Below are 11,264 nucleotides of genomic sequence, written 5' to 3'. Positions count from 1 at the left end.
AATACTTTGCAGGTGGTGTTAAATATGTTCTCCCTTCTCACATGCAACATATATGTTAGTACGCAACTATATCAATAGTGGAAAGTGTATAGATATGTTTCCGTAGTGTCGTGGTTATCACGTTCGCCTCACACGCGAAAGGTCCCCGGTCCGGAAACACGTGTATGTGTATGTGTATGTGTATGTGTATGTGTATTTATATTTATCAGTTATATTTATTAGACGTGGCTGCATTTTTGTAACAGCATGGCACACGGCTGCATTTATTTGAGTACTGTACATCCAGATTATCCTGTGTATCATTCATCGGGTCAAAATTTGATAAATTTCTTACTTGCACAACAGCCTCGTCCCTCCCAGCCACAAATCGGTGTTCAATCTTGGGAATATCTTGGTAGGTTTGACCAATCATAGCCCGTGTCCCTCCCAAGAATTGACCAGTAAAGAGCCAATCAGATTTCGCAGAACTACCAAGAATCAAGTGATGGAATTATCCAATCAGATCTCGTAGAACTACCAAGAATACTGAGCGTTTTCAACGACGAGAGATTATTGAATCTTGAAGTCTTTTGGTTTATTTCGAAATACAATCATCTGAAGGTAAGAATTTTATTACAGTATTATTTAATTGTCACTAGTACCCTACGTATAGTCACTAAGAATTAAAAAATGCCAATAATAATATATGTTCGTATTACAAATGTAAACTGTAGAAATGCGCGGATAGTAAACTCAATATTTTGTAATATTATCAAGAAAAATACACGATTGACATTTTTACAATAGGTGTCAGTTCTGTGTTAAAAAATGTAATATTTACAAGAGCTAGAAACTTGTTTGAGGGACTGTTTTATCCAAAGCGCAATTATATTTAATACATGTGTCCGTTATAATGGTACTGTAATACTTGTATCTGGGGCAACAGAAAATGCACGTATCGCAAACTGCAATATACAGTACATTATCTGTATGTATTCAAAGTTCATTGTATTTGAAATTCATGGTTTCTGAAATTCATTAAATGTGTCCGTAGTGTGGTGGTGATCACGTCCCTTGTTCACTACAAACATCCCACGTTTCTCAGTTCGGGGCTCGGGAGTGTTTACATGGCCTCGTTAGCGCAGTAGGTAGCGCGTCAGTCTCATAATCTGAAGGTCGTGAGTTCGATCCTCACACGGGGCAGTGCTTTTATTATTGGTTAGGAGTTATTTAAAAATAAATACCAAAAACGTGAAATGCTGTCAAAACGTTGTTCATGGTCGTAAATAGTTAGATGCCCTTATTGTTTTAAAACTGGGTATCAACAAAGCATCTGGACAAATGTAGGACAGCAACAATTTGTATGTGACCACAGGAATGGACATTAACATATACGCGCTTACACTATAAAACGTATCGGGGCTATATTATATATTATGGGCTTGTTGTTTCATTTATGCAATAAGTTAAATACAAAAAATACTTTGCAGAACGAGTTAAATGTAATGTACTCCCTTCACTCATGCAAGATGCTAGTAAGATACTATATGAATAGGGGAGATGGCCTCTCGACCGTGTTTCCGTAGTGTAGTGGTTATCACGTTCGCCTAACACGCGAAAGGTCCCCGGTTCGAGACCGGGCGGAAACATTACTTTTTGTCATTTATTTTAAAATAACAACCCATTACAAATATATTTATTTTTTATACGTCTGATTATATTGCACGTATCGCAAATTGCAATATACAATTCTTATTGTGTAATTGTAGGTGATTGTGTTTGATAAGTGAGTCATGTATTTCATGAAATGTTTCAGTAGTGTAGTGGTTATCACGTTCTTCACACGTTAAAGGTCCCCGGTTCGAAACCGGGAGGAAACACGTGTATACATTTTTTATTTATTTGATCAGCTATATTTATTAGACGCGGCTGCATTTTTGTAACAGTATGGCGGATAGTTGCATTTATTTGAGTACTGTACATCCAGCATGCTTTTAGGAAAGGGAGATCGTGTCTAACTAACCTACTTGACTTTTTTGACGATGCAACATTGAAAATGGATAACTGCAAAGCATACGACATGGTTTATTTAGATTTCCAGAAAGCTTTTGACAAAGTCCCGCACAAAAGATGAATTCTCAAACTGAACGCAGTAGGGATTCAAGGAAATGCATGCACATGGATTAGGGAGTGGGTAACAGGTAGAAAACAGAAAGTACTGATTAGAGGAGAAACCTCAAAATGGAGTGAGGTAACCAGTGCTGTACCACAGGGATCAGTATTAGGTCCTCTGCTATTATTAATCTACATTAATGATTTAGATTCTGGTATAGTAAGCAAACTCGTTAAATTTGCAAACGACACAGAAATAGGAGGAGTGGCAAACACTGTTGAAGCAGCAAAGGTCATTCAAAATGATCTAGACAGCATTCAGAATTGGGCAGACACATGGCAAATGAAATTTAATAGAGAAAAGTGTAAAGTATTGCATGCGGGCAATAAAAATGTGCATTATAAATATCATATGGGAGATAGTGAAATTGAAGAAGGGAACTATGAAAAAGACCAAGGAGTTTATGTTGACTCAGAAATGTCTTCATTTAGACAAAGTGGGGAAGCTATAAAAAAGGCTAACAAGATGCTCGGATATATTGTGAGAAGTGTTGAATTTAAATCAAGGGAAGTAATGTTAAAACTCTACAATGCATTAGTAAGACCTCACCTAGAATATTGTGTTCAGTTATGGTCACCTCGTTACAAAAAGGATATTGCTGCTCAAGAAAGAGTGCAAAGAAGAGCAACCAGAATTATCCCGGGTTTAAAAGGCATGTCGTATGCAGACAGGCTAAAAGAATTGAATCTATTCAGTCTTGAACAAAGAAGACTACGCGGCATTCTGATTCAAACATTCAAAATCCTAAAAGGTATAGACAGTGTCAACCCAGGGGACTTCTTTGACCTGAAAAAAGAAACAAGGACCAGGGGTCACAAATGGAGATTAGATAAAGGGGCATTCAGAACAGAAAATAGGAGGCACTTTTTTACACAGAGAATTGTGAGGGTCTGGAACCAACTCCCCAGTAATGTTGTTGAATCCTGGGATCCTTCAAGAATCTGCTTGATGAGATTCTGGGATCAATAAGCTACTAACAACCAAACGAGCAAGATGGGCTGAATGGCCTCCTCTCGTTTGTAAACTTTCTTATGTTCTTATGTTCTTATGTTCTTATCCAGATTATCCTGTGTATCATTCATCGGGTCAAAATTTGATACATCATAGCCCGTGTCGCTACCAAGAATTGATCAGGAAAGAGCCAATCAGATTTCGCAGAACTACCAAGAATCAAGTGACGGAATTATCCAATCAGATCTCGTAGAACTACCAAGAATACTGAGCGTTTTCAACGACGAGAGATTATTGAATCTTGAAGTCTTTTGGTTTATTTCGAAATACACTCATCTGAAGGTAAGAATTTTATTACAGTATTATTTTAATTGTCACTAGTACTGTACGTGTAGTCACCAAGAATTTTTAAAAAAATCCAATAATAATATATGTTTGTATTACAAATGTCAGCTGTAGAAATGCGCGGATAGTAAACTCTAGATTTTGTAATATTATCAAGAAAAATACACGATTGACATTTTTACAATAGGTGTCAGTTCTAAGTGTTAAAAATTGTAATATTTACAAGAGCTAGAAACTTGATGGAGGGACTGTTTTATCCAAAGCGCAATTATATTTAATACATTTGTCCGTTACAATGGTACTGTAATACTTGTATCCGGAACAACACAAATTGTACCATGGTAAAATAAATAGTACCATATAGTACCGTGGTATAGTGTTGCATTATACTGTAGATACCATGATACGAAGGTCCCCTGTTCACTACAAACATCATAAACTGCAGGTTTATGATGTATATAACTCATAAACTGCAGGTTTATGATGTATATAACTCATAAACTGCAGGTTTTTAGGTGCTGGATCCTAGAATGCATCTAAAAGGACACTTTACGGAGCCTCCTGCTGGCAGCTTTTAGTACAACATTTATTTTAAGTGGAGGAAAGGTGGCTGCTTCCAGCTCACACGCGGGAAATCGAAAGAGTAAAGGTAAGACTTTATTTTAATTGTTTTAATTAAAAGTTACCAATTTCTTTTGTAAGGGGATTTAAATTAATTATGTCCAGAACACAAATAATTCCTTTATTGTTAGTTTTGATTGTTCTGACTGTTATATTGTTGTTCTTCAAAACTATACATTAACATGTACGCGCTTACACTATAAAACGTATCGGGGCTATATTATATATTAAGGGCTTGTTCTTTCATTTATGCAATAAGTTAAAAAAAATACTTTGCAGGTCGAGTTAAATATAATGTACTCCCTTCTCACATGCAACATATATGTTAGTAAGCTACTATATGAATAGTGGACTTTATAGCTAGACGTGTTTCCGTAGTGTAGTGGTTATCACGTTCGCCTCACACGCAAAAGGTACCATATAGTACCGTGGTATAGTGTTGCATTCTACTGTAGATACCATGATACTTCTTAGAAATAAAAAGTGCAATTGTATTATCATTGTCTTATCAAACACAATGAATAATACTGTAAATATGGTACGGTGGGTAAGGATTACGTATATAGGTATAGATAAAAAGCAAATGTACACCATATCTGGTAAATAATAATCTGGTAAAGAAGGTCATTCCACCACTGCGGGGCGAGGGTGGAGAAGGAGCGGGCTTTGGAGGCAGGGGAGCATAGAGGAGGTAGAGCCAGTCTTCTAGTGCAGGAGGAGCGGAGAGGTCGAGTGGGGGTGTAGGGAGAGATGAGGGTCTGGAGGTACCTGGGTGCAGTCTGGTCAAGGCATCTGTAGGCGAGTACAAGAGTCTTGAACTGGATGCGAGCGGTGATCGGGAGCCAGTGGAGTGAGCGGAGCAGTGGAGTTGCGTGGGAGAAGCGAGGCAGAGAGAACACCAGGCGAGCAGTGGAGTTCTGGATAAGCTGGAGCGGACGGGTGGTGTACGCAGGGAGGCCAGCCAGGAGGGAGTTGCAGTAGTCTAGGCGGGAGAGTACCAGGCCCTGGACCAGGAGCTGGGTGGTGTAGTTGGAAATAAAAAAAATTACAATTGTATTATCATGGTGGTACTGCATTATAGTACCATAATAGTGCATTGTACATTGATAGTATAGGATACATTGTGTTTTTCTATCATTTATTTTTAATTATATATCCATGAACGTTATATTACTGTATTTAACTTTAATTTAGTTTTCATTGAAGAATGATCTTGTTTTGAAAGCAATACTTATTACTTTTTTGGTTTCTTGTTGTTTTGTGTAGAAACCTTTTATTTTGCCATTGTGACTATTTTGTGTTTAGGCTGTTTGTTTCATTGCAGGGCACCACACACACACACTGCTCGGCCACTACCATGTGATAAAAAAAAAGAACAGATACTTTTAATTTGTATAACATTTTTTTTGTTTTGTGTACAACAGGCATGCGAAGGCACAGGACCAATACCTTCCCAGCTGTTAAACCTTCCATCCTTGCATCCTTCCCATCTTCCTGCTGTGTATGGGGGACCTTTGGCGTATGAGGCGAACGTGATAACCACTACACTACAGAAACATTTCATGAACTGCTGCAACCGCTTATCAAATACAATGAACTTCAAATACATACAAATAATGCACTATAATGCAGTTATGCGATATATGCAATATGATCTAAGAAGTATAAAAAATATATATATATTTGTAACGGATTGTTATTTTTAATAAATTAAAAAAAAAATGTTTCCACCCAGTCTCGAACCGGGGACCTTTCACGTGTTAGGCGAACGTGAAAACCACTACACTACGGAAACACATCTTGTTACACGCTCCACTATTCATACAGTAGCTTACTAACATATATATTTTTATTTAACACCATAAATAAAACAAGCCCTTAATATATAATATAGCCCTGATACGTTTTATAGTGTAAGCGCGTATATGTTAATGAGCAGTTCTACATTTGTCCAGATGCTTTGTTGATACCCAGTTTTAAAATAACAAGGACATCTAACTATTTACGACCATGAAGAACGTTTTGACAGTTTTTAAGGCAACCCCAGCCTTAAACAAGTTTGGTATTTATTTTTAAATAACTCCTACCCAAGAATAAAACTGCTGCCCCGTGTGAGGATCGAACTCACGACCTTCAGATTATGAGACTGACGCGCTACCTACTGCGCTAACGAGGCCTTGAAAATGCTTTCCATTCCAGGATTGAGGAATGTGGGATCTATGCAATGCTAAAGGTTTAAAAGCAGGGATCTTGCTCAGACCCGAAGATCCTGTGATTTTTTATTCAGAAAAAACACCTTTGCTGGCATTGGTGTGCTCTTCCTCTGGAGTAGCAGCTGGTCTTCATTGCAATGGTTTTCTGCAAGCAATCAGAACATTGGCTAGTTCCACCTTGAAGTCTAGATATTCCATAACCTCTCTCTTTCTGTCCCCTAAGGAATAGCGATCTTGTCAGTATTGTAAGCATGCATTTGCTGCTGACAAATCCAGCATGTGAACGATCACCTTAGCTGTCCATTTCTTGATCCTGGTTTTTGCCCTGTAGTAGGATATGCAGCTGTCAAATCATGTCAGCTCCTCCCGTTTTTGAATTGTAATCTCTGGACGATTGACTTCGATTTATTTGTCATAAATTCTAAAATGATTCAGCTGTCAGGCCTACATTGTAAATGAATGAAAAGCATCAGAAAGAGGTTGTACATAAACCCCAAAGTTTAACCCTTTCAGTCCAAAATTTATTTTCAATCATAAAAAAAAATATTTTAACTCTTTTTTCCTAGTCTTATTGCAACTAGAAATGAGACTCAAACTAAATTTTGATTTTAGCACAAATCTTTTATTGTTTTTTTTGTTGTCCACTCCAATGGACATCTTAGAACATTTCCTGAAATTAAAACATCATAAAAAATACACAAAATAATGAGATTAGAAAAACAAAGATACTATCATAGGCCCTCGGTCTAGAATTTTTACTTGCGGTGAGCAGCCTTGAAACAATTTCTATGTGGCACAAAACACAGGTGCACTTTGCACTTTGTAATTGTATGTAAAAATAATGTGATATCTTGTAACAATTGTAAGTCACCCTGGATAAGGGCGTCTGCTAAGAAATAAATAATAATATCGCAGGAGACATGATGTAATAACAAGAGTAGTAATAACAGTTATAATAACAAGGTTATGGCAATGTGGGCAGCAGTGCGGAGTAGCGGTTAGGGCTCTGGACTCTTGACCGGAGGGTTGTGGGTTCAGCAGGGACACTGCTGCTGTATCCTTGAGCAAGGTACTTTACCTAGATTGCTCCAGTAAAAACCCAACTGTATACATGGGTAATTGTATGTAAAAATAATGTGATATCTTGTAACAATTGTAAGTCGTCCTGGATAAGGGCGACTGCTAAGAAATAAATAATAATAATATTAATAATACAATACCTAACCCCTCTGATGTGCCTACTGTTCCCCCCTCATTAAACGGCAATAAATGATACATTAAATGTTCATTCCGATCACCCAGTTGCAAGCACCGATCAGAATGTAATTCTTGACATTGATGTTGCTGTATAGTGTCCCAGTTTGCAGCCCCCACCCCGTCTAATTCTGCCACAAACAAATCCCTGTTGTTCTGGGTTGACTCAGTGGCCCTCTGTAAATCCATGAGAAGCACATTTTCTATGTGGACAGTGCTTAAAGTCATTAGTGGATCATGTTGCAGTGGAAATATCACACTTGATGCTTGATGTTAGAAATGGATTTAATAAAGTAATTGTGTTGCTATTTTATTCTAATACAGTTGAAGTTCATGGAACAGAATTCAAGTTATAATTTGTTCCATTGTTTTATCTCTAACGCTACTAACACATCTAATAATACGCAGTTATAACCATTTTGTTTTTCTAATCACTTCACACTGTTAAAGCACCAATGTGGTGGTGCTGTGTCGGGGTCTTGCTGGTAGACATCGGCCCATATGAGTGTAACACTCGACCCAGTGTCCTCCAGCGCAGTGCAGGAGACCCCCTCTTTGCTGACCAGGACGCGACGGAAGTCCAGCACCGAGTCCTGCCTACAGTACCATCGCCATGGCCAAGGAACATGATAGTAACTGGAAGGTAAGGATTCTGTGAAGATTTATAATTTGAGAGCCTAGTTATTCCTGTGCTAAAAAAAAAAAAAAAAAAAAAATCAGGGCCTGCCTTATGATTGCTATAATTGATATTAGTCCGGTTGAACACATTTTCTAGTAAAATCATAAATACTGTTTCAGGTGGCACTGCCTACGCAGCACAAACTTAGAAATCAGTCAGATTCGACTTAGAGTGAACGCATTGGTCGTAACAAGAAGTTACAACAAGCGCTGCTATCGCTATGATACATTTACGCTTGCATTTAAAAAAATAAATAAATACATAATTAACCCACGGGTTTTAACCGTTCACAAATAAAATGCAACAAATGGAGACCACTGAAAAATAATAATACAGAAAAAAAAAAAGCTGTTTCCGCCCGGTTTCGAACCGGGGACCTTTCGCGTGTGAGGCGAACGTGATAACCACTACACTACGGAAACTTCATGGAAGACAGCGCTCAAGCACTGAACACAGCAAGTGCTACAGGTCGCTGGTGATGCACGTGTTCATTTTCTAAGTACATGCGTAATTTCACTAATAGTCTATACTTTTCAATGGGAAGAATATGTTTGTTTATCCCATTTAGTTGTAATAGCGTTAATTTGCCGTTCAACTTTCAAATAGTTGAGTTTTAGATAAAACATACTGACTAAAAACATAACGACGCAGAATACGTAGTATAGTGATTATCACGTCCGCATAACATACATACTCCCGACTTTTAAGAATGTGTTTGTTAACATTTATGTATTTAGCTTTTTCTATTTACAGAGCTGCCCCTTTCGTCATAGTCACGCCCCCTTAGTGACTCTCCACGGCCTCTCTTAAGTTTCTATTTTTTTTTTTTTTTTTTTACAAAACACTTTTTTTCAGTGAGGACAAGAGTATTCTTGCACAAACTGTTTTAGCAATACAAATAGTCTATAAAAATGATATTCTGAAATGTACAAAAGCACAGGTAAAATAATATAATATATAGTCAACACAACGAATAATACTGTAAATATGGTACGGCGGGTAAGGATTACGTATATAGGTATAGATATAAAAAAATAAGCAAATATACATCATATCTGGTAAATAATTGTCAACTACATTTTGTGCGGAAAATATTTAAGGAGAGTTTTAAAAAAATAAAATAAAAAAATAAAACAACTTCTCCCCGTCGGGGAATTGAACCCCGGTCTCCCGCGTGACAGGCGGGGATACTGACCACTATACTAACGAGGAATGCGTAAACAGTAATCATTCTGTACTCACAGGAAGACCGCCCTAAACGATTTCCCATTCATTCTTTAAGGTAGTGCTAAACCACTACGGATGTAATACTGCTGCCGCCACAACATGATTTTGGCGCTGTTGTGCAGGTCTGTGCTAAACTTAATGTATTGAGTTGTGCAGATCTACCAAGAGATGGCACTAAAGAGCATGAAGCGTTTCGTCTGCTTCGGCTCAGTGAATTTTGCGAACCAAATGATTCAGAGACTTCACTTCCCTTCCCACCATCACTAATTGCACGAATGGTTGAGTGATTGGATGAAAGTGGGGTACAACCGGTTCTACTATACATACACAACTAAGACACCCACTTTCTTAGTGTGATCAAGAAGACTGCAGTCTGTAACCAATGTTACTTTGAATAGCAAGCCTATTTATCATACCAACACTACACACTGCAATTCTATTATTTTACAACACAAGGAAACCCCGCCAAAGCAGGGCATCAAAAAATTAGTTGCAACTCATAAATGTTCCTCTCCACGGAAATCTTTATTGAGATTTTACATTTTTTTACATTTACACCCATTCGTTTTTTCATTCATTTTACATTTCTTTTAAAGATGACATTCATGCATACAGACAGACATACATTTTGTTTTAAAAGCATTTAAAACACATTTAAAAACACCAAGACAACTGTGCTTTATACATGGTTAAAACAGACACAGATTAAAATCGACATGAAAAAAACCTGTGCTGCTTTAAAAGTGACTGGAAAAAAAGAACCATCTATAAAAAACCAGTGCTTGTGAGGGCCGGGGAGTGCTCTCTAAAAAAGTTCAAAAGTGAACATAAAACTATAGATCTAAAACAGGGACAGGGGAAAAGGGACAGTGTATAAAACAGTGAGTTAAAATTCTAAAATTTTAAAACACTTAAAATGTAACTTTTAATAGTTGACATTAAAAATCTTTTAGATACGTAAATACAAAACAAAACCAAATAAAACATTCAAAATAAATCAAAAACAAGAGAGTCCATAAAACTGAAACAAAAAGACTACATAAAACCAGGGCACCGTTCAAAAACGGTCATGCCAGCTAAAAGGGGCGGAATGCTGGCATGACAAAATAAATAAAAGGCTTAGCGGTGTATAGTACAACCGGTTCTACTATACATACACAAATAAGACACCCACTTTCTTAGTGTGATCAAGAAGACTGCAGTCTGTAACAAATGTTACTTTGAATAGCACGCCCATTTATCATACCAACACTACACACTGCAATTCTATTATTTTACAACACAAGGAAGCCCCGCCAAAGCAGGGCATCAAAAAATTAGTTGAAACTCATAAATGTTCCTCTCCACGGAAATCTTTAGTAAAATACTCTTTTATTGAGATTTTACATTTTTTACATTTACACCCATTCGTTTTTTCATTCATTTTACATTTCTTTTAAAGATGACATTCATGCATACAGACATACATTTTGTTTTAAAAGCATTTAAAACACATTTAAAAACACCAAGACAATTGTGCTTTGTACATGGTTAAAACAGACACAGATTAAAATCAACATGAAAAAAACCTGTGCTGTTTTAAAAGTGACTGGAAAAAAAGAACCATCTATAAAAAACCAGTGCTTGTGAGGGCCGGGGAGTGCTCTCTAAAAAAGTGAACATAAACCTAGATCTAAAACAGGGACAGGGGAAAAGGGACAGTGTATAAAACAGTGAGTTAAAATTCTAAAATTTTAAAACACTTAAAATGTAACTTTTAATAGTTTACATTAAAAATCTTAAAGATACATAAAACAAAACAAAACAAAATCAAATAAAACAT

At 37.0% G+C, this 11,264-nt stretch overlaps 1 long non-coding RNA gene and 6 other non-coding genes across 7 annotated transcripts; 3 read left to right on the top strand and 4 right to left on the bottom strand.

Moving 5' to 3' along the window:
- The first annotated feature begins 510 nt into the window (after positions 1-510).
- LOC117412740 (uncharacterized) lies at positions 511-7,576 on the top strand. Its single transcript, XR_009308215.1, has 3 exons — positions 511-600; positions 3,214-3,445; positions 5,494-7,576. It is a non-coding gene; the product is annotated as an uncharacterized LOC117412740 (long non-coding RNA).
- On the top strand, positions 1,110-1,182 carry trnam-cau (transfer RNA methionine (anticodon CAU)). The gene has a single exon. It is a non-coding gene; the product is annotated as a tRNA-Met (tRNA).
- Positions 1,556-1,628, top strand: trnav-aac (transfer RNA valine (anticodon AAC)). The gene has a single exon. It is a non-coding gene; the product is annotated as a tRNA-Val (tRNA).
- trnav-aac (transfer RNA valine (anticodon AAC)) lies at positions 5,792-5,864 on the bottom strand. Its single transcript has one exon. It is a non-coding gene; the product is annotated as a tRNA-Val (tRNA).
- Positions 6,173-6,245, bottom strand: trnam-cau (transfer RNA methionine (anticodon CAU)). The gene has a single exon. It is a non-coding gene; the product is annotated as a tRNA-Met (tRNA).
- Positions 7,577-8,564: 988 nt separating the features above from the next.
- On the bottom strand, positions 8,565-8,637 carry trnav-cac (transfer RNA valine (anticodon CAC)). Its single transcript has one exon. It is a non-coding gene; the product is annotated as a tRNA-Val (tRNA).
- Positions 8,638-9,355: 718 nt separating this feature from the next.
- On the bottom strand, positions 9,356-9,427 carry trnad-guc (transfer RNA aspartic acid (anticodon GUC)). The gene has a single exon. It is a non-coding gene; the product is annotated as a tRNA-Asp (tRNA).
- Positions 9,428-11,264: the final 1,837 nt, after the last annotated feature.

This window comes from Acipenser ruthenus, chromosome 23, assembly GCF_902713425.1.
Source record: "Acipenser ruthenus chromosome 23, fAciRut3.2 maternal haplotype, whole genome shotgun sequence".
In the NCBI taxonomy this organism is placed as follows: Eukaryota; Metazoa; Chordata; class Actinopteri; order Acipenseriformes; family Acipenseridae; genus Acipenser; species Acipenser ruthenus.
The sequence above is the reverse complement of the archived record's forward strand: the minus strand, read 5'-3'. Positions and strand labels throughout refer to the sequence as shown.